This window comes from Podarcis bocagei (genome assembly GCF_964188305.1).
Source record: "Podarcis bocagei genome assembly, chromosome: 3".
Taxonomy (NCBI): Eukaryota; Metazoa; Chordata; class Lepidosauria; order Squamata; family Lacertidae; genus Podarcis; species Podarcis bocagei.
Window position 1 is genome coordinate 27,175,741 of NC_138127.1, and position 22,128 is coordinate 27,197,868.

Genomic DNA, 22,128 nt, shown 5'->3' on the forward strand with positions numbered 1-22,128 from the left:
GCAATGTGGTCCACTTTACTGAAAAAAATTATCTAAAGCTGGAAATGTTTCTGCTTTTAAAAACACATTATATGTTCTCAACGCAAGTGTGAACTGAAACAGCTTTCAGATCTGCCTCACTTGGATAGCTACAGCACAGCAGCAACAATAACGAATTTTCTTGGAAAGTGCTTGCCTAGCCAGTATATATGCAGCTGTAGTATAGCATTATTTAAGCTAACTGCATGTGCAGCAGTTTAAGCAGGTTATGAGAACGGAAAGTCCTTTTGGCTGCAACACATTCCAGAGCTTAGAAGCTTTTTCACAAAAAGCACGCTATAAAGGTTTTGGGGGCCAGCTTGTCTATAGTTTTCAGCTTTCACAATTTGTCTACACAAGTTTCATTATAGTCAATGGCAGCCACACATACAACTACACACTCTTACACAGCATGGACTGAATTTGACCTTACAGTTTGTGCTTTTTTTGGCTCTTGCTCTCTAAATTGAGTTGCTACACTTGAAGCTAAACACGTGTTTTTCTCCCTCCTGCCAGCCCACTGGAAGGTGCAAGCAAATGGCACATATTTACTCCAGCCTTCTCTTCTGGGCTATGCTAGGCCCATAATGTTAGGCAAAATCACCCAGGATTGGCTCAGCTGTCCAATAAATCCAAGTGGCTTCTTGAAGCAGCAACATTTTTAGGGGCTTCTATAAAGCTGCTTCATTTTAAAGCATTTCTACACCACTTTACATTTAAAATTTATAATCTCAAAGCAGTTTACAACCCCACTTAAAACAACAAATAAAGCATTACAAAATATCAAAATAAACGATTACCGATGAAGGCTGCATTAAAACAAAACAAAACAAAATTTAAGCAGCATAATTAACAGAAAAACAAAATATCCTTTTAATCATAAAACCATTACACATACAAAAATACAATCAAACTCTAATAAGCAACATCCCTGGCAACTACATAAAATAATTGAAACAGAAGCTGCACCCACATTTCCCCTCACCCAACCATTTATGACAACACAAATGTCTGGTCTATAAAACCAAATCATTCTCCCACCTCTAACTAGGACAATATATACATAGCAGCATAACCACACCCTCCCTGTGTCTCACCCAGGTAGAGCTGTACTCTCTACTGGGTCAGTCTCTCACACAGACTGGCATTAAGCAACTTTGAAACACACAGAACATGGCAACCCAGTCTCTCACTCTGGGCAGCAAAAAAGCAATTGATCCAAGAGATGTACCCAAGACTCTGTAGCAAAGGATGCTGCAACACATGCATGGGCACACAATGTTTGAAAATAATCACAGTCCAATGTGACAGTGCGTGGGATTCTGGGATGCCCCTCTTGGATGGTGTAATGCAGCTGCTTGAGACGCAAAATATATTGGGCCCAAACTGTAGCCCAATCAGAGGTACATCTCACTTCCAAGTAAGTATACTTTGGATTGCAGCCCCACAGCAACATTTTAAGGATTGTCCATTGCATGTCTTCATGCTGGTAGCACTAAAACCAGTGTTTGAAAAATACAACACATCATTATGTGTAATGTTTATCCTATTTTGAGTCTCGCTTGTTTTATTCTAAACACATCACAAATTGCTATGACAAAATGCATTTCTAAACTGTGACATAACTTCTGTTTAGAATAAATAATAGCTTGCACTCATACAAAACCGGGCATAAATTCTACACCTTTGGTTGGACATAGGAATGCTCCTTTGGAACTGAATTTTTAGGATCTGATCCAGTTATTACTTAAACATAAATTCTAGATTGAATTCTCAGTGGTAACTTACCAAGACTACATTTGGCTTCAAATCTTCTGGTATGCTCAAATTGTTCCCATTTACCAGGGACATTTATGTTTTCTGGAGCTTGTCCCTGATATATCATGCCTATTTTATCCTTATTTTTGCCTTTTGGGGATGTCTTGTTAAAAACGTTTATTGAAAGTTCTTATTCCCCACTGGGCACATCTCCTCCTTCATGTTTTCCCCATTAACAGCATATATATATATATATATATATATATATATATATATATATATATATGCTTTCGTAGATTTTAGCTCAGTAGCCTTACGCCTAGGTGTTATTGCAGCCTACATCTCCTGAGTGGGAAATGTTTACATCTTGGCTCTCATGCGCTTGGTGTAAATATAGGTGGATTGTGCATTAAGTCACTGTGCAGGCAACAGCCAGATGTTTCACACACTGAAGCTGCTGGAATAAATTTTGAACCGTTGACAATACCGTGGGGCAATTTTTATTTTTCATATCTTCAATAAACCTTGGCTAGAACTGATGGTTAGCAGGGAGAGACCTTGAGCATGAGCTCAGGGTTCAGACAATATGCTGAACCAAACTCTGGCTTAGCACAGTGCAGGAGTAAAAAAGATAATGGAGGAACAAAGTGCCTGAAAGCTGCCCTTCAGAAGCCTACGTGTTCACTAAGTCCTCTCCTCCCCCTATGTGCCCCCTAAATTTTGCTTTCCCCCAATCCTCTGGAGTAGTTTTGGGCATGGTGTACAGCATGCATGTTGGCAGGCAGGCAGGAGTTTCATTGCGCAAGTGGAAGTCATTCTGGCTGCACAAAGATTTAGTTGAAAACTACTACCCAAGGATCAGAATGAAACAGTTGCATTGATTTATCATTGTAAAATTCACTGGCAAAGGAGGAAGAGGAGGAAGGGGGATTCATGCAAGCCTGATGCTTCCTTTGAGCCTATGAACGCTCACCCATATAGCATGAGAACGAGGTGCAGCATTGCCTGCAAACCAGGCCAACATCTTTGTCTAAATTCTAGCAGATACATTTATTCTACTACAGGATTCCAAATAGTTTGTTTTCCCTTGGCAATATTTCCAACACAGCAGTTTTCCAGGAAACACCTGCCAAATGGTTTTATTTCCTAATGATACCATTTTATCAACAGAACTTCCAGTTATGAGGTGTAACATTGTGACTATAAAGACCTATATTGTTCCAGCAATTAATACCAGTCAGTGGTCTAATTACATAGAATTATGCCTTTATATTTCAGCTTTTTAGAAACCTGATCCCCTAGATAGTCTGAATGTTTTGATGTACTATTGTATTCCAACACCATTAAATATTTCACACATAGTTTTCACTTGTAAAGTTAGAGAAGTTCCAGCTCTTATACTTTTTTTTTTTGGCAGACTTGAACAATTTAGTAAAATGTCTAGATTTTATAAAGGAGCTGCTTGGCTGCCTAACAAAGTAGAAATGCAAAACCCTTCAGCACTAGGCTATGTTTTTGCTTCCATTTAAATCGGTTTTCTCACTGACTTTTAAGAGAGCACATAGGATCCATTTCATTTGGGACAGAGCTAAGAAACATGGTGTAATACATAGGAAAACCCTGAAGAATGTGGCACTTAATAAAAGTATGCAAAATACCCAGATGCCTGTTGAATGTAATCTGTGGGGTAAAAACATGGCATATGTTTGCCATGGGCAGCATCTCCATAATGCATCAATTGCTGGTAGAAATGCCTTGTCCTTCCTTCTCAACAATTGCACCATGCTATTTAACTTGAGGATCTGGCTACCTTAAAATAGAAGGAAAAGGTATATATGCAGTAACTGGAAGCAAAGCTGATCTGCTTTCAGAAAGGAAGCTAAATGAACAGAAATATAAGCCATTTTCAGATGTTCTACTGATACATAAAACCAATTCATGGTTAGGGATAAGTGAGCTAAGCTATCTCCCTATCACCATGGGAGGTGTATTTCTGAATCGGGATGGGGGTTTATTATTTCTGAACATGCATTTGTGGAGAATCCCCATATTATTTAGAATTTGGAAGAACCTTGTTCTTCATGCTGAATTTACATACAAATAGATTACGTGAAGAGGGCCACGTAGAAGCTAAATGATTAGAGCCAGGGTGCATGTTCTGTTGGACTAATCATCATGATGTGTATTTGCATTTCCATGCACATTTAAAAATGCAAATAGCATCTGCAGGACAGGCAGGTGGAGAACTTTAATCCTTTTACCCTCCTGTGGCACAATGGACCAGTGTGTCTGGCTGTTAACCAGAAGGCTGGTGGTTCGAGCCCACCCAGGGACAGCTGTGACCATAATTCCTGCATTGCAGGTGATTGGACTAGAAAACCCTCAGAGTCATTTCCAACTCTAGAAATCTATGATTCTATCACTTGCTGCAGTCCTATCGAAAGCCAGTCCTTTCAATGCAAAGTTTGTTCCAGCATGTATTTGTGCATTGATTAGAGCTGATTAAAGCTTCACACTTTTGAGTCAAGTATTAAAAGCTACTCAAGTTTAAGTGAGAAATGTACACATGATGATGCAAGTGTAACTTGGACTGACTCTGGCTACACAGCTCATGCTATTACCCAGTTCTTCCTCTTGGAGGAGTGGGAATGATGTCAATGACACTGTCTGGTCTCACTCTTGCGCTCCAAATTCTTTTTAACAGCTTTAATAATGAAGTCACAAAATTACTTCCTCAAGAGGCTAGAGACGCATCACATATGTAAACATGATGTACTTTTATCAGACACTGTGGAAATTATTTCCAGTTCAAACATGTAAGTGCAGCAGTTACTATGTATACAGTCATACCCTGGTTGACGAATGCCTTGCGACTCAAACGTTTTGGCTCCCGAACACCGCAAACCCGGAAGTGAGTGTTCCGGTTTGTGAACGTTCTTTGGAACCCGAATGTCTGACGCGGCTTCTGTGGCTTCCGATTGGCTGCAGGAGCTTCCTGCAGCCAATCGGAAGCCATGTCTTGGTTTCGGAACGTTTTGGAAGTCAAACAGACTTCTGGAACAGATTCCGTTTGACTTCCAAGGTACAACTGTACTAAATACAACAGAAGTCCTGAGCGAACCCTTAGTCATGACATCATGATGCTCTTCTTTCCTCTGAACACTATGTAACTCCCCCTGCTGGTGATGCTGAGGAGCTCTAGAGCTTATACTTACAGCTTAGGCCTGCAATCAAATTTGGAACATTTCCAGTCTATACACCACAGGCCTTGTCCCTTCTGTAGAGTTCTCTTAGCTGCTGACTGTGCTGGCGGAAGAGGTTGTGCCCTGCAGGTGATGCTATATAAAATCAGCTTCAGCACCACACATGCTCTGCAGCCTCCTTACTCCCTGATGTAGACTAACAGGAACCATCTCCCACAATCTCCCCCCATCCTGTGGTAATGTCTCATACTAGCTACCTTAAAGGGACAATAACACAAGCTAGCTGAGTTTCTCTGCAAGAAACATGGTAGAAGCAACTGGGAACATATCCCCACTCCTCTTTTGCTGTTTTGTGGCTAAATATGTGTTTATTGCATATACATTCTTAAGTTAACAAATAAAAACCCCTGGAAAATCAGAGTTCTAAAACCCATGTCTTCATGGAAGGCTCTCTACTTCAGAGGTTTGCCACCCAACTCATTGAGGGTGCTCAGAATGGCAATGGGGATACAGCTAACACACTGGTCTCTGCAGCCCCCACTCATGTGGAAATCACCAAAGGCCTGCCTCTTAGTACTCTTTTGCACAGCTCAAGGAAGTAAATTAAGCATTGTGGGGTAAGTCTCCAGTGCATCCATTTCACAACAGGTTGATTAGACCAGTGTTTCCCAACCTTTTTTGGGCAAAGGCACACCACCATGTGAAAAAAATCTCGAGGCACACCACCATTACAGCCCCGTGACGTCAGCGCGCAGCGTCACGTCGGGAGGGACGCACGAAAGTGTAAGTTTCAATTTTTCCCCCTCCCCCTTGCCTTCCTTCTGTGCCAACCGCCAAAAAGCCAAGAAAAAAGCCAAGACTTTAGGGCAGCAGGTCGACACGGAAGAAGCTCCTACCTAAGGACAGGTGCGACGGCCGTGTCCTCTTCTGCCACACTTGGCAGCCCTGCCTCACAGTCGTGATTCCCACCCTGATTTCTCCCCGCAGGTCGAGTGGCACAGGCAGCCCAATGTGTCCAGCCCAGACACAAGCCCCGCTTCCCCACTCTAGATCCTGAATGCGACCAAGTGCTCGACTCCCGAGCAGGGTGGGAAAGAGGACTCGCATCTGGTAGCCTCCGGGCTCCTCGCCTGCTCGAGGGATGGCATTGCAGGCAAGCTGCCGGCCGTCGCCATCGCCGCCCCCTCATGCGAGTGGACCTGCCCGGAGTGGTGGGCCGGGGGAGGCTCGCTCTCTGTGGGGATGTGGCCCGCATGCGCGGCCCCGCTTCCTCCTGCCCAGGGCTGAGCTCCTTACCCGCGATCTCGGTCTCGCGCACGCGGATCCCACTTATTCCGAAGCTCGCGCCACTAGCCGGGGCTCTCACACCGTGCCAGGGCGAGGCGGCCCGGCCCACTGACGTCATCGCGGCTCGCCGCCGCCCTCGACTTCCCTGTTCCCTCCCCTCCCTCGGGTCGCCGTGGTTACCGAGGACTGCAAGCTGCTCGGGCGAGCGTGGGGCATTAAGTGGGAGAAGGAAAATTAAAATTAAAACTTGCCTGAAGGCCGCCTCTCCGGATATGAAGCTATCTTTCGAATTTTTTAATTTTTCCCGCGGCACACCAGGCAACGTCTCGCGGCACACTAGTGTGCCGCGGAACACCGGTTGGGAAACACTGGATTAGACAAGCAAACAGCAATGATACAATCCTCACCAGGTGCTCATAGCACCTGATGATGTGCTGATGTGTGTGTGTTTTTTAAGTTACCATGAACGGATATTGCTTATTTCTTTATGGGTACCAAACAATTTAACAGCTTCCTTGTAAAAAGAGCAGCTCTCTTTTTTCCTGGCAGGGGTCTTGTGTCCTTAAGAGCCGGCGTGACAGACAAAAATGCCTTTCCCAGCATGAAGATGCAGCCAGGGGAAAAGTTTCATCAGCTGAATTCTTTTCCCTATCAGGCAGCTGTTAAAGGTTCACAGAGCACTGCCAAAAACAAGCTGTAATCCTATGTTTTGCTGTTATCTGAATCACAAAATCAATGGCTCGACCATTTTATATTTTGAATATATTTACATATTGCAGGGCATCAAGGAAAGTGATTTTTCTGAGGACGCTGAAATGAATGTGACAGTTTTGTATACACATTGGCCACAATCCATAGCTGTCCTGTATCTATCCCGTTGTTTCTCAGAAAATACTGCCTTTACTGTGTTTTCCCCAGCAGCTTCAATGCAAATTGAGAAAAAGTATGCCCTACTTCAGGCATGGCCAAACTTTGCCCTCCAGATGTTTTGAGACTACAGTTCCCACCATCCCTGACCACTGGTCCTGTTAGCTAGGGATGATGGGAGTTGTAGTACAAAAACAGCTGGAGGGCCAAGTTTGGCCATGCCTGCCCTACTTGATAAACTGATAATGTGTACAGTGGTGCCTCGCAAGACGAAAAGAATCCGTTCTGTGATTCTCTTCGTCTAGTGGTTTTTTCGTCTTGCAAAGCAAGCCCATTGAAGGATTAGCGGATTAGCGCTATTAGCGGCTTTTAGCGGCTTATCTGCTGAGCGGATCAGCTGATAAGCGGCTTAACGGCTTAGAAAAGGGGGGGGGAGGAAAAAAACCAGCAGGAACTCGCAAGGCATTGTTGTCTTGCGAAGCAAGCCCATAGGAAATTCATTTTGCGAAGCACCTCCAAAACGGAAAACTCTTTCATCTAGCGAGTTTTCCATCTTGTGAGGAATTCGTCTTGCAGGGCACCACTGTATATAGCCTAAGTCTGATTTTCAAGACAACTGTATCTAACAAAGCTGCGACTTCTTCTCTAGTTGTCTTGAGCCATTGTGTTACATGTACCAGATTGTTAATTTTGTCAGTGAAGAAGTGCATTCCCTATTCAGAATGACCGTAATCTTGCCCCTAATTTGGCTTCTTACAGCCCATTGATTTCAAGTGTAAACCATGTATAAGCAGAACTTTAAACAATATCAGCAACAGTGCCCAACACTATTTTGTAGCACACAGTTTTCTTTGCCTGAGCTCCCTATACAAATGCCTTTGCTCAAGAACAATTAACATTTTCCACAAGACAGGATTTTTTTAAAAAAATTAAAACATAAAATGCTTTTTAAAATTTAAGCCACAGTAAAAAGATCTTCTAATAGATGTGAGAAATATTTTAAGCACCACAATCTTTAGGGGTACAATAAATGCCAACATAAAAGATAGACATTGTAGTCCTAAATATGCTTTCTCAGAAGTAAGTTCCTCTAAATTTAATAGGCCTTACTCTCCAGTAAGTGTGTCTAGGATTGCCAGCAAAATACATTTGAGAATTTGAAAATGAATTCCCAAAGGACTGATAACATTAGAGTGCAAAATCTGCAATTTAAACTTTTAGATTGAACTCCTAAAACACTTACCTGGGAGTAAATCCAATTGAACTCAATGGGATTAATTTCTGAGTGGACAGGCATAGGTTTGTACTATAACTTAATAAATTAAGGCCAGCAGTTAATATAGTAATAACTGCTACTGTTGTGATGCTACAACCAGCTACAAGATGTTCTCTGTCTTGGAAAGGGTGGAGTTCTAAATGGCCTTGCTAGTTCTGTGACCCCCAAAAAGGTCACTGATAAGAGGATTGCACACAAAAATTTATTCCTGTGGCCCCAGAATACTAATGCTGGAAAATTTACTTGTGTTTTATGAGACACAAGATATGTCCAGTTTTGTATTAATGAGGTGAAATGTGATGTGATAATTTTCTGAACATACTTTATTTGTTATGACTCAACTCTCCTGGCAAAACAACAGAGGAGGAGCTTTCTCCAGTTGTTTGGCTCCACAGTCCAGACTCTAATGCAAAGACTTGTGAGGGTAGCCTTAGACATATCTGAAATTCTTCACAGGGTAAGAACTGAAGTTTCCACAATACTGTATTAGGAAATTTGCAAGACTACCTGTGGTAGTCTTTATTCAACACAGACAGGAATCTTAATATGAGCACATCTTTTGGCTTTCCAAAGTATCAAAATAACTGCAAGTGCTAATGCCCAGACATGAAAAATGTAAAAATCCATCAATGAGCGGTCCACTATCAGGGGTGTTGTAGATTTTCTCTGACCTCTGCACCCCAATAGTAGATTGTTGTTCTGACAGACTCCCGAACAAAGTCTCTGTTAGCATAAATCAGACTCTGCCTTCTCTTCTACCTAACATAGGACTGGTTTTGTGAAAATTTCCAAGTTGCTAACATAGTACCAGCCAGCTATGACAGTGGGGGCGTGGATATGCAGACATTTGGACTATCTCAGTTGTTGAACTCTTTTATAGTTTTGTATTTTTAAATTTGATCTGTATTTTTAATCGTTGTGTATGGTTTTGAACATCTTTGGGGGGGGGTAGGGCTAAGCAATTTACAAAAAAACAAGAATAAAACCTGACTTATAATGTGACATTTGTGTTGGGCAGCTGTCTTGATTTTGCTGCACATGTAGCTTTAAAACAATTGTTTTCACTCATAAAAGTATGTTTTCCTCCAACCTGTTAAGCCACCCATTTCATGCTGGTCTAATTCCACTGAGTCTGGCCTTCCTTGTTAGCTTTGCTGAAAAACTACAGTATGAAATTGTTCAGAATGTAGAGTTGGGATATTTTCTTTCTGCCCGCTGCACGTGGGAGAGAAAGGAATGTGTGTAAACAGCCTTCTCTTAGGCCCTGGAATTCATTTAATCTATGTCTGTGTCTCCTAATTTAGACCCATAAAGGAATTATGAGGGAAATTCTACATAACAAACCCCGCAGGAAACATTAATGTTATATGGGGTGGTCTACCAATGTGATTCTTAAACCTCTGTTGCAGTGTTAAGAGACTGCCCCATCCCAGTTTGCTTTGTTCAAAGATACTCACAGTGAACTCAAGGCAACTGTTTCTCATTTGTTAAGTTAGGGTTTAAGTATTAAAGCCACTTTTACTGGAGGGATCCCACTGAATTCAATGGCATTGTTCTGGTGTTAAAAACACCTGATTTGTGTCTCCCCACTCACAGATATACACTCTTAGGATTTAACTAGAAACATCGGATCCAATTATTGCTTAGGCCCAGCTAGAGTCATCCGGGAGGGTCCTACATGAGGCATGTTCAGGTGTTTGCATGAACATGCAAATGCTGATGTGTGCACAGTGCTTGGATATGCACAAAAATCTCATTCCCTGCATTATTGAGCTCATTGTGCTCCACACATCCCCAGTCTTTGAACTTCTCCTCATTGCATGGTGAAGGCCTTCAGGGGGCTTCTACTCTGATGGGACCACTGATACATATGTATAGAAGCCCCCTACAAATCTTCACAGGGTAAAAAGAGGTAAAGAACAATGTGCAAAAGAAGGAAAGAACAATGACAAGAATGGAGAAGGCAATGGATCTTCTGGAGCTGACCAGAGTGAGAACTTCCTGAAAGCCTGACTCAAGAAAACCAAGTCTACAGCAATAGTATAGTTTTTACCTTATTTCACACTCATAATTTATAATAAAGAACATATTGTTACATTTATTTTATTTTAAAAGCCTGCCTGCCTGCCTGGTTTTGCCCCACATCTAAAATACCACTGGTACTAGGCTATAGATTAACATTTTAGCAAACAGGACACACACACACACACACACACACACACACACACACACACACACACACATATATATATATATATGATAGAAGCAGTTAGGTTTTGAATTTATGTACAGTTATGTAAGGCAGGAACCCTTCCACACACGGCGAATCAGCAGAATTAAATAGAAAATGAACTCCTCACATATTAAGTATAGAAAGTGGGATGTCTCGCCACACACAATTAACAGAAACAGTAAATATTATTTTCTTCAGTTGGGTTAGAAATAGTACAAAAAAGGGACAAAGCATAGGTGCTTAAATGACCAATATGTTATATTCCTTCACTTCAACATCTACTATGAAATGTATGGGTTGCCTCAAAGGAAAACATGTGGAAAGAAGAATGAGCTACACTTTTCCTGCTATTATCAATCAGCCATATGAGAACACAATAAATTCAGTTTGAAAGATGTGTACCATAAAAGGTTCTCATGAAAACATATAAGAATACATAAAAGAAAAGAGAATCCAATACAGTATTTCATTTCTTTAACACAGTGCTAAGCACTCAACCATGCTGTTAGGACGGCCAATATCCAACACCCTTCTACTGCAACAACAACAACAAAAGCTCCAGTTTAAGTTGCATTTGTAATATAGAAGCAGAGTTATAAGTGAAGACTTAAATCAGGTTACTAAATATGTTATCTATATATCTATATATCTATATCTATATATAGATATTAAAAACCAGTATTGGATTCCTATATGTTATCAGATATTTGAAGAGGCTCTCAGAAAGGAGGTACAATCATTTATCTTGTCAAACTTATCTTTATTCTCCACTGAGGTAAACATAGTCTTCCCTCATGCAAGTATTACTTGTTTGCACTAATGCACACATGGAATTCTATATTGGGGCAAATGTGTTTAGAATCAAGACAACAGTCAAATAGTTCAAATATATAAAAGGATGTCACATAGAGGAGGGAGAAAGGTTGTTTTCTGCTGCTCCAGAGAAGCGGACACGGAGCAATGGATCCAAACTACAAGAAAGAAGATTCCACCTAAACATTAGGAAGAACTTCCTGACAGTAAGAGCTGTTCGACAGTGGAATTTGCTGCCAAGGAGTGTGGTGGAGTCTCCTTCTTTGGAGGTCTTTAAGCAGAGGCTTGACAACCATATGTCAGGAGTGCTCTGATGGTGTTTCCTGCTTGGCAGGGGGTTGGACTCGATGGCCCTTGTGGTCTCTTCCAACTCTATGATTCTATGATTCTATGATTCTATAGTCCTAATCAGTTAATTCTGATGTATGTGCAGAATTTCAATTGTGCACCAAGTTTGTTTTTAATATCACAACATGCATCCAATCAAACTGATGCTATTAAACCTAGGACCAAATTGGATTCTTGAGATACTAAACCCATACCGGTAATAGTAAACCCAGGAGAAGCTGGGTTTGCATTAATTACTGAAAACTATGCTTATTTCAAGTGTTTGTGGGTTGTATCCAATGGTTATATGAACAGAAGGTAGCCGGATCTTTCTATTTCTCACATGCACAAAATTCAGGTGATTGTTCCCTCCCACTGCCCAACCACAGACTTGTATGACACACCCCAATGCTCAGGAAGCCCCCATCCTCTGGTGTGTGTCTTCAGGGGGTTCAGGAGGGCCATGGAGGCAAGGGAAAGAAGAAGATCAGTTATATAAGCTTCTTTTCACTCACACAGCCACTGAATACAACCCTAAATATGCAAGTTTAATAATCTGGGTGGTAGGAAAAGGTCATGTTAAATTTTGAAGACTTTAAAATCCTTTAAAGAGGCATAATAGCCACAAGTCTTCCATGGGAACAACTTGCAATTCCTGATTTTACATCAGTATTGTCAGAGCTGCTTCCAGATCCTAGCTCACAGAGGATCACGCTAGCCAGCGTTCACTTTATAAAAGTCTTTATTGAGTTACAGTTTCCATTCTCAAGCTGCTGCGTGCAGCTCTACGTCTTATGGGTTAGACCGGCGAAGCTCCGTCTGAGTCTCCGCCCCCTGTACACCAGCTTAATACCCTAGCCTTACTCCACCTTTTCCGCCTGACCGTTCTTCTCTGGGTCCCTCTGCCCCCCCGCGGTCTCTTCCTTCCTGGACTCTTCTGACGCTGACCCCCCGGACCCTTCTGTCTCCTTGCGTCGGGCTTTAGGACCTGGCTCCCTTTCCGGGCTGCTTACTGCGCCACCTTCCTGTGTATTTGAACTTGGCGCGCGCGCCCAACCTTCCACTTTCCGCTTAACCGTTTCTTCGCTCCCCGATGGAGGTGTGGCCACTCCTGACTCATGCCCCCCTCCCTGCTGCGAGCTGCCAGAGCTCGATACCTGGCGCCCTTCCTCTCCACTGCGCTCTGTTGGTGACGCTGGCCCCGATTTCCAACTGCTGCCCTCTGAGCCCCCTCTGGACCCTTCTTCCTGGGGTGTCCCCCTAGGCTCCCCCCTAGCTCTGGCCACTGGCGCTCCTTTCTGTGAATCTTCTGATTCACTGGAAAGACTCGGAGATCTCGGGTCGTCGTCATCACTCATCTTTTCTTCGGCCTCCTCCCCCTCGCTCTCTGTTTCCTCCCTTGCCCTCGCCTCTGCTCCTGAACCCCTGACAAGTATGTTCCTTGATACTGTTGCTCTGAAAACTATTGATTGCCTAACATGGGAAAGTTTTTTCAGTTAAAACCTGCTTCATCAGAGTTTGGTAATTGACACTAGAGGATAGGTTAAACCAAGAATGCAGGCAAGCTGGGGAGAAAAATGCAGATACTGTACAAGCTTGAAGAGGTTTGGTTTCTATTATTTCTCATGCAAATCTTAGGGACAAGACACTTCTGCCTCCTTCTGATTACTTTCCGTTTTGGATTGATTCTTTGAACTCAGCTAACTCCTCCGATATGTCATAAAACACTGGTCCTTTTTTATCTTTGTACTTGATACAGTTTCCTAATATTTACTTCGTCTGACACCTTTGACTATATCTGCAATTTGTAATTTTACCATTGTTTGTTTCATTCTTCGTTCTGACAAAAAAGTCAATTAAAAATTAATATAAAAAGAAAAGAAACTTCTGTTCTGACAGGCTCAGTACAAAAAAAAAAATCATCCACTACTGTCACAATTAAGATAATTCCTCAGTGCTATCATTAAAGATTCATGGAACATGCCAACAACATTGAAATCCATGCCACAAAGCTTTATTCTGATTGTTTAGAAGAGAAGCATTGCATTTAATACAACTTTTATTGCACAGCCAGAGATAAGAGCACTGGACTAAGACCTGGGAGTTTGGGGTTCTAATTCGCACTCAGCCATGAAGCTCACTAGGTCACTTGGGGCCAATCACTGTCTTGTAGCCTAATCTACCCCATAGAGTTTTAGAGAGGATCAAATGGGGAAAGGGAGAACCAGACACACCACACTGAGCAACTTCGACAAAAGGTGGAATATAAATGTAATACATACATAAATAAATGCAAGCAAAACGTACAAAGAAGAGGATTATGAGGTAAAAAGCAAATAAATATGTGTGAGCTTTATATAAGCACCAACAACTGGGAAACACTTGCCTGCAAGTGCTCCAATTGGAAAACAGCCTTTACCAAAGGTGTCATGGACATTGAAGACACTCAAACTCAGGACACAAGAGAGAAATGTGCTAAGAGGAAGGCACACTTGGCAAATCCACACTGTGATAAACTCTCGCCCGGAAACCAATGTCCCCACTGTGGATGGACGTGTGGATCCAGAATTGGCCTCCACAGTCACTTACGGACTCATTGTTAAACCATGTTTATGGAAGACAATCTTACTTGGCTACGAGTGATCACCAAAGAAGAAAGAAGAAGAAGATTAGTATTGTTGCATTAATAATACCTTGATTTTTTTAAAAAATTATCACAGGCAGCTTCTGCAACTTAATGTAGCTGCAATCCTACATTAAGCTTCTGCAACTTAATGTAGTTGCAATGATCTCAAATGATATCTCACAACAATCAAGCCAAATATTAAGATAAACCTTGGAGGATCACCTCTGAGCCCCCCAAATTTGTTGAGGCAAGTGGGGTACAGAGGACGAATACAAGCATTTTAATTTGTAGCACTTCAGCTTTGGAAGATGCTCCCCAAGGAGTGTCTCCTGGCTCTGAATCTGATGTATTTAAGAACCAGGTAAAATATTTTGTCCTTTGGGCTAAAGAGTTATTTGAAAATACTTAAAGACTGCAATCCTAAATACATAGCTCATTATTAGTCTAGATTCAGCTAATGTGGTGCACTAGCAGATGCCAGTGCAAGGGCTCCTGGTAGCACAGTGGGGCTTCACCTCCTTCCTCTCCCTCCAATCTGCTCTGGAGTGTCAGGAGAACCTCCCCACCCCCCACTGAGCAAGGCATGGTGGGGAAAGTGGGGGATTGTTCAATCTGGCAAGTAGAAATGCTCGCTGATAAAACACTCAGAAGAGTGTGACATTGAATTCGTCCCTAAATAATAATAATAATGATAATAATAATTGTGCTTATTTATTGCCTAATACAAAACATCTCTAGGTGATTTACATACACAATTAAAAACAACCATTAAGTTTATCAATAATACAACACTGTTCCCAAAGAAATATAACTGGGTATATACCAAACATTTAAAGCTTGTGGAAAAAGGACGGAAATTCTGTTTGCAAGTTGTCTTAGCATGGGAGCCACTAACCAAACAATTATTAAAAACAAAATAGGAGTATGGTAACTAAAAATTCAAACCAAATGTCCACATGTTAATTTAAAACCGAGAGCTATTATACGCTGTGGCTTTCGTAGCATGGGTTTTTCTAGCATGAACATTAACATGTGTAGGTCCCAAGCAATAAACAAGAAGAATGTTAGGAGAAAGTTAATAGGTTTTTTGTTTGTTTGTTTTTTGGAGTGAATTGTTTGGTTGTGTTTCTTTAGGTGATCTGAAAAGATAACCAGCTTGTGTAAATGCACTACAAAGCAAATGTCTGTTTATTAGTGTCAGATCAATTTCAGGGGGCATGTTAAAATAGCATGAGGGTTCATTCACTTTCTAGTGAGATAAAATTACTTTCAAAGGAATTAAGTTTGGATGCTGGAAGGATTCCAGTGGCAATTAAGTATTTACAGCAAGCACTACTGTATGTTGCGTATTCCTAATGAAACCAGAACACAACAGTGTGCCCCTCTATTTGATAGCTATTCATAGCGTGATAAGAAGCACTTTTAAGGCCAAGGTGTGGATGACCTTAACTAGTTTATTCATGGGATAGTATTCTGCTAAGATTTACTCAGAGTAGACACACTGAAATGTATGGGCATGACTAAGATAGGTCCATTAATTTCAATGGATCTATTCCAAGTAAAACTTAGTTTAATACCAACCTCTGATCTGCTTCCCTGAAAACCTTTTGGCATGCTTCCTTTTAACACATCCTCCACTCCCAAGCATATGGGGAGATGGATTATAAATGCAAAAGAGAGAAACAATTACTTGTTCCTGAATCATGATACTCAAGAATTAGAATGACCACACACTTTATTCTTTTTTACATATATGTTAGCATAATGTCAGGTTAGCTACTCCTTGAATAAAAGTGCAATCTTACGTATGCTTATTTGGATGTAAGTTCTATGAAGGCAGGACTGTTTTTTAATATAAAAATGACAGATGGAATTACTAGGCACTGGCAGAAGCAAAGGGGACCAAGATACCTCCTATTACATCAGTCACTCGGCCACAGAACAGGTAACTTTATAAATTAACTTATTAAAAAGATTGTAAAACATTACATGTAATACAATTATCTATACCTATTGTGGGGGTTTTTTTTCCTTTGGAGGGGGGGGCGCAGGTCAGGGAGCCCCTTCTAATTCCTGGATCCAGCAAAGGTTAAAATCTAAAGCAGTTTGTGGATTTTCCTTTATTGGAGGCTTTTAAGCAAAGGTTGGATGACCATCTCTCATAGATGCTTCAGTTGAGATTCCTGCATTGCAGGGGGTTGAACTAGACGACGCTCGGGGGGGGGGGTCCCTTCCAACTTTACAATTCTATGGTTCTATGATTCAATTGTTGGAATAGCCAGGCCAGTTTTTTTGGTGAGTTAATGGCCCCTATGTATGAGTTGTTAAGGTAACAAAGGAAATGGCTTTGTGTCGTAGATAAAATGGATGGGCTCCCTCCCTGACCTGGCAGGTAGTGAGAAGGATAATACCTGGAGTGGTGTGTGAGAGCTGAGCTAGAAGGCGGCAGAAGCCTGAGAGTGGGAGACATGCTTGATTTCTGGGAGAACCAACACCTTCTAGGGTGTTAATGCAGTAAGCCCTTCTATCATAGGCTCAAGTGTAAATAAACCATATATAATAAAAACACCAGTCTTTGCTGTCCCTCATTCCACAGAAACTAGACCCTGGGTAAACTCCTGGAACCCTTGGAATCTCGCACTGCTCAGAGAATGGGGTGGTGTGCGATACTATAACTAAATTGCATGGAGAGGGATGTCCCTGCTCTTCAATAAAGTGAGACCACTATACTATCTTCCCATTTACACAGCCAGTTTTATAATGGAAGCTTATGTAAGTCTTATGGCACTCAAAAACAAGAAAGATATATGAGCTTGACTTGGAAGAATAACTCACTATGAACTCTTGTATCATCAGTGAAGAGATGTTAACCAAAAAATGTCAGTAACCCACAACAGAAATAACAAAACATAGCAGATACTTCCAAAACACAACCACTTTGTTTTAACATGTTTTCCTTTCTCTTCCTGTTTAGTTTTGAAACTCTTCATTGTGATGGTTTTGTTGTTTGACACTTCTTGTGTTTTATCACATTATATAAAAGACATCGAGGAAATTCTGTCGCTTCATATTACTGAACTTCAAGTGTACAGAATACCAAATGTAAGACAGCAAGTAAAAGAGCCTAATTGTCTCTTCTACTGTGCTGGACTCAGCTAACATCTAGCTGTGAGGATAAAGAAAAGCAGAGAACATTTACTGAAGCTGCTGCCTCTACATTATTTGTCTATAGCACGGATGGGGAACCTATAGCCCTCCAGATGTCATTGAACTACGGTTCCCTTCAGCCCTGACCATAGGCTGTGCTGGCTGCAGCTGATGGGTGCTGAAGTCCAAGAACACCCAGAAAGCCACAGTTCCCCATCCCTGGTCTACAGCTTAGCCATCTCTATGTGACTCATTTTTGGTGTCTTTTTGGGTGTATGGGTGACAAAAGAGATACTATTGCAAATGATTTTATTTATTTTTTGCCTACCTGCAATACCTCAGCCATACTTTTTCCCTGAATATCACTTGGAGAGGATTCTGCTTGGCTCACTTAGATGAGTCTGATATCAAACTAAAACTGATAATACCAATACTAATACTAATAATAACAAAATCCTGCAGTAAAACACTGTATTGATACTGAATGTGAAATGCAAGCAAAGCTAAGATAAAGCATAGTGTGGGTATTGAGAATATATTTAGCAGAAGCTAGAGATCAGTCTTGGAATACACAAAGTAAAAACAAGAGGATGGAACTTGCTAATCAAAGGATATGAATTTTAATGGCTTCCATCCCATTGGATAGCCAGTACATGGCGATATTATTCCATTTTCACATTATCTTCAAAAAGTGTATTTATGCTTCTTGTGCTGCTTGTGACCTGCATGAATACTGTTAATTTGGGATATAACGCAAGAAAGATATCGATGGTGGTTTGGGCATAATTTTTAGCAATGCAAGCCATTTATTTTTAAGGCTGTGAATATGTGTTCAAACCACTTCAACCATACTTCTAAAATGGCTTAACATAGTTTCATCCAATTCAATATTCCAGCTTGTCATTAGGGACTTATTTAGCAGATGTGACAAGGCCCTTTGTGGGTTGTGATTACTGAGGGGAAAACACAGTTCTGTCCTGTAAATGTTACAAGGCTGAGCTTGGCTCTGACATTAAAAACTGTTTACAAGGACCTCATTCCAAATGAAACCCTGTTGACAGGGGTGTCACTTAGGGAGATGAGGGAGGCCCCCAGTCAGGGCTGGCTCAAGACATTTTGACACCTCAGGCAAATCACAAAATGGCACCAACCTGCTAGGGAATTAGAGTTTGAGTAAAGATCTATACCAGGAACAAGCTGGGAATCAAGAGCTACATAGGGAACAAAGTGAGGAATCAAATCAACCTTACCTGATGGTTGAAGTGCGAATCAAAGGAGGAGAAAGGGGTCTGCTCTGAATCACACCAGGAGAGTGCAGACCCCAGGAGACCTCAGAGAGCAGCCCATGCCTTTTCCTTCCTAGGGGTGGGAGGAGACCAGCAGTGTCACCTATAGAGGCAACACTGAAGAGGTTGCTAAGGAGGAGGCAGATCTGGCCTCCAAGGAGTGTGCCGCAACCATCACTGCAACTGTGGCAGTAAGCAGCAATGGCCAAATCATTGCTTAGAGGCTGGATCTGCTGCTCCTGTGGATTCTGTCATCTGAGACGGTTGCCTACACCTTGCCTAGTATGTGGGCCAGCCCTGCTCCCCAGTACCTTTTGCTGTCTATGCAAAGAAGAAACTCATTCGCATTCGGTGTGCCGAATCTGACCATGCTGGCAATGGGCCTAGCAACACACTCTATTTTTCACGTAGGGTTGTCCACGCACTTATTGTCTGCCTTCAGTGCCTTGTGAAGAGCAAAGGTGTGCTTTCAATATATTTCCCTTCATCAAGAAAGGTTAGGACATGCATATAAGGATAGGAAACCACTTTTCCCCTTCAGCTTTCAACAGTTCAATTCTATGCAAAACTTCTTTTTAGCAGGTCCCACTGAGTTCTGTTAGGCTTATTCTCAGGTAAGACTGCAGTCTAGATGATTTGCTAATCTTTATGGTATCCCAGCACCAAGTTCAACCAGAGTCCAACTATCCATTCAGCCACGAAGCTCACTGGGTGAACTTGAGGAATTTCCTGGACATATCCGGAATATTGCATTAGGAAGCAGTGTCTGGGAGAAAATTCCTATAAAATGTTCAGGACAATCCAGATGTATGGCAACCTATGTTGGCAGTGTCATTTTTGGCGACTTTCCTTTAAAATAGCTCAAAAACTTCATTTTGTGGGGCCAAAACAAAAAAAAGCTCAACAACTTTGCTGGAGGAAAACCCTAGCTCAACAACTTTGAAATATAGCAACCAACCTTCCACACCCTAATCTACCTCAGAGGTTTGTTGTGAGGATAAAATGGAGAGGCGGAGTGGGAGCCATGCAGACCACCTTCAGCTCCTTGGAGGAAAGGAGAGATATAATTACAGTAATAAAAATGCCATTTGTTGTTTACGGGCAACAATAATGAAAGATACTTTTAATTTAAGGAAATTATATGACTGATATTTTGATGGTATACTTTTATACTTTTCTTTTCTTCTTTTTTTTGAGGCGCGCGGTGTGTGTGGGGGGGGGGAGTTGGCAACCACCACCGAACTTGCCCCGCGCGAAACGGCGCCCCCTGTTCCTGGTGACTCTCGAGCAACGTCCCCTCCGCCAAGCGGGCCGGGCGCGGCAAGCGCGGGCCACGCCTGTCCTCTTCTGGCCCGCTTCGAGCTGGTATGGGAGGAATGTGCCCCTTTCAGCCTGTTGCTCCCTCAGCAACTGCTGCCCCTTCACGGCTGGCGGTCGCGGCCCGTCCTCCCGCCTCTTTCTCCCGCGCCTCCTCCCTCCAGGCCGCCTTTCTTCCCCCTCCTTTGGCGCGTCCCTTCCCCGCCCACCCGGCAGGGAAAGACCCTGGCGGCTCCCTCTCCGCCGCCTGCAGTCAGGAGCCTCGTCCAAAGCTGAGAGGCTGCTGCCGCCGCCACCGCCCTGCCTCCGTTGAGGGCTGAACGTGTCCTTTCCAGCTTCCTGGGCGTCTTGGCTTTCTGCTTTGGGCTTCCAGAAGAGGCTCGCTCCAGGGTTGGCTCGCGAAGAGCACCGTCGTGGCAAGAGGCTTGGCGAGCGGGGCAGGTATGGCGATGGCCCGGGCTTCGTTTCAAGGGCGTGTTGCTCTTTGCAGCACCTGAAAGGCGAGGTTAGCGGTTCCTCCTGTGTGGAATCCCCAAAGCGACACCTGGCAGGGAGGGAAGCCCCGCTGAGCCGAAAGGGATTTCGCTTCGGATTAAACCCGTTGGCACTGGCACACCTTCTGGGGCTGCGTTTGTGTGGATGGTCTCTCTGTGTTGATACTAACGATGAATGAATTCTTGATTTTGTTGGAGCCAATGGTGAAATGGATATACTACACTTGATCTTAGCTAAAAGGTCGGGAAGCAATATTTAATAAAAAGGGGGTGGGTGGGGGAATCCAGATCTTCGGGGAATACCATGAAATTGCACATCAGCCAATGATGCTGCAGTCCCATCCATGCACACTTTCTTCGATGTGTCATCGAATTCTAGTCAATATGCCTAGGAGCAAACTGTTCATTTAAAAGCTCCCTCCACCCTCCAGCAAATTAATAGGGACGTTTCAAAGACTCCGCTTCATGGCAGTGCTAGAGTTTGCCCAAATGAGTGGCGGCTCTGAGCTAGACATCAATCCTTTATGTTCAGCGGATGCTGCTGGACAGCATTCTAGGAACGGAGAGCATCGCTCTGTGACTCCTAAGAGGGCTACGGTGAGGAGAGTGAGCAGGAATTTAAAAGTTTGCACTTAGACTGCAGCAGGGGGAAGCCTGGGAGCTGTATATATTGAGTGTGCTCCTAAGTAGGGTTTATGCATAAGAGAGAGGTACTAATTTTTATCAATAGCTACATTTTGCACGGTTGACAGCCAAAAAGCCTTGATTTAAGTGCCTACTGTGCAACTTTGTCTTTGCAAGCGATTTTGCTGCTCTGGAATAGTCAGCTTTTAAATGCAGAACCAGCCGCAGAACTAGCCATGTCTTTCCTTTTTCGAAAACTGACACTAATTTTATCCAGATTGCTGCTTCTAGCACTGACAAGCTCTGTGTTGGAATCACAAAAGTCTCTTGACTAAGGTTACTTATTTGATTTTCAGCCTCGGAAGCCTTGTTTAAATAAATGAAATGAGCTCAGGAGAAAGAGATGGAGAAGCTGAAAGAGGGGGAGAAAACCCTAAAGAGCGGTTACACTTAAATAAAAATGACAAAGGGATTTTGATTAGTTGGTAATAGAGAGTAAATGTGAGGCTATGTATCCCCTTAGAGCCTTTGGCTGGAATGAGTTGTGGTTTCTGCAAGTTCAAAGAACACTAAGCAGAATGAATTATATGAATTGTTAAAGCCAATTTCCATCTATTTTAGTCTTCTTGCAAGGTCATTTTTATAAGCTTCGTGCTTAGGTACCAATACTTGGTTATACAGTATGGTGTTCCAAAAGTTGAAGAAGTCCTCAAACTGGGTCCAGTTGTGGCATGTTTTATATATGTTTCCTATATTTTATTCTATGTAATAGAGCTGATAATAAAGATCTACAAATGAGTAGATAATGTACAAATGAGCATTTGGATCGTAAATAATTCAACAACTACCCAG

At 42.4% G+C, this 22,128-nt stretch overlaps 1 protein-coding gene and 2 long non-coding RNA genes across 7 annotated transcripts in view; 2 read left to right on the forward strand and 1 right to left on the reverse strand.

Moving 5' to 3' along the window:
- Positions 1–22,128, forward strand: part of PRSS35 (serine protease 35) — a 167,217-nt gene that overhangs the window by 133,550 nt on the left and 11,539 nt on the right. Inside the window, exon 1 of one of the 5 annotated variants that reach the window (XM_081187370.1) lies at positions 20,434–20,599. The exons of the other annotated variants lie outside the window; for them this stretch is intronic. The gene's annotated coding sequence lies outside the window, so the exon portion shown is untranslated. Of the gene's footprint in view, positions 1–20,433; positions 20,600–22,128 lie in introns of those variants that run through there. 5 annotated transcript variants of the gene reach the window in all.
- LOC308583449 overlaps positions 7,286–22,128 on the forward strand; it is a 193,056-nt gene continuing 178,213 nt past the window's right edge. Inside the window, exons 1-2 of the long non-coding RNA XR_014006227.1 lie at positions 7,286–7,390; positions 7,727–8,999. This is a non-coding gene — a long non-coding RNA (uncharacterized lncRNA). The remainder of the gene's footprint in view (positions 7,391–7,726; positions 9,000–22,128) is intronic.
- On the reverse strand, positions 15,128–20,262 carry LOC308583438. The gene is made up of 3 exons (XR_014006215.1): positions 19,153–20,262; positions 18,806–18,914; positions 15,128–17,574 (listed from the first exon to the last, which is right to left on the reverse strand). It is a non-coding gene; the product is annotated as an uncharacterized lncRNA (long non-coding RNA).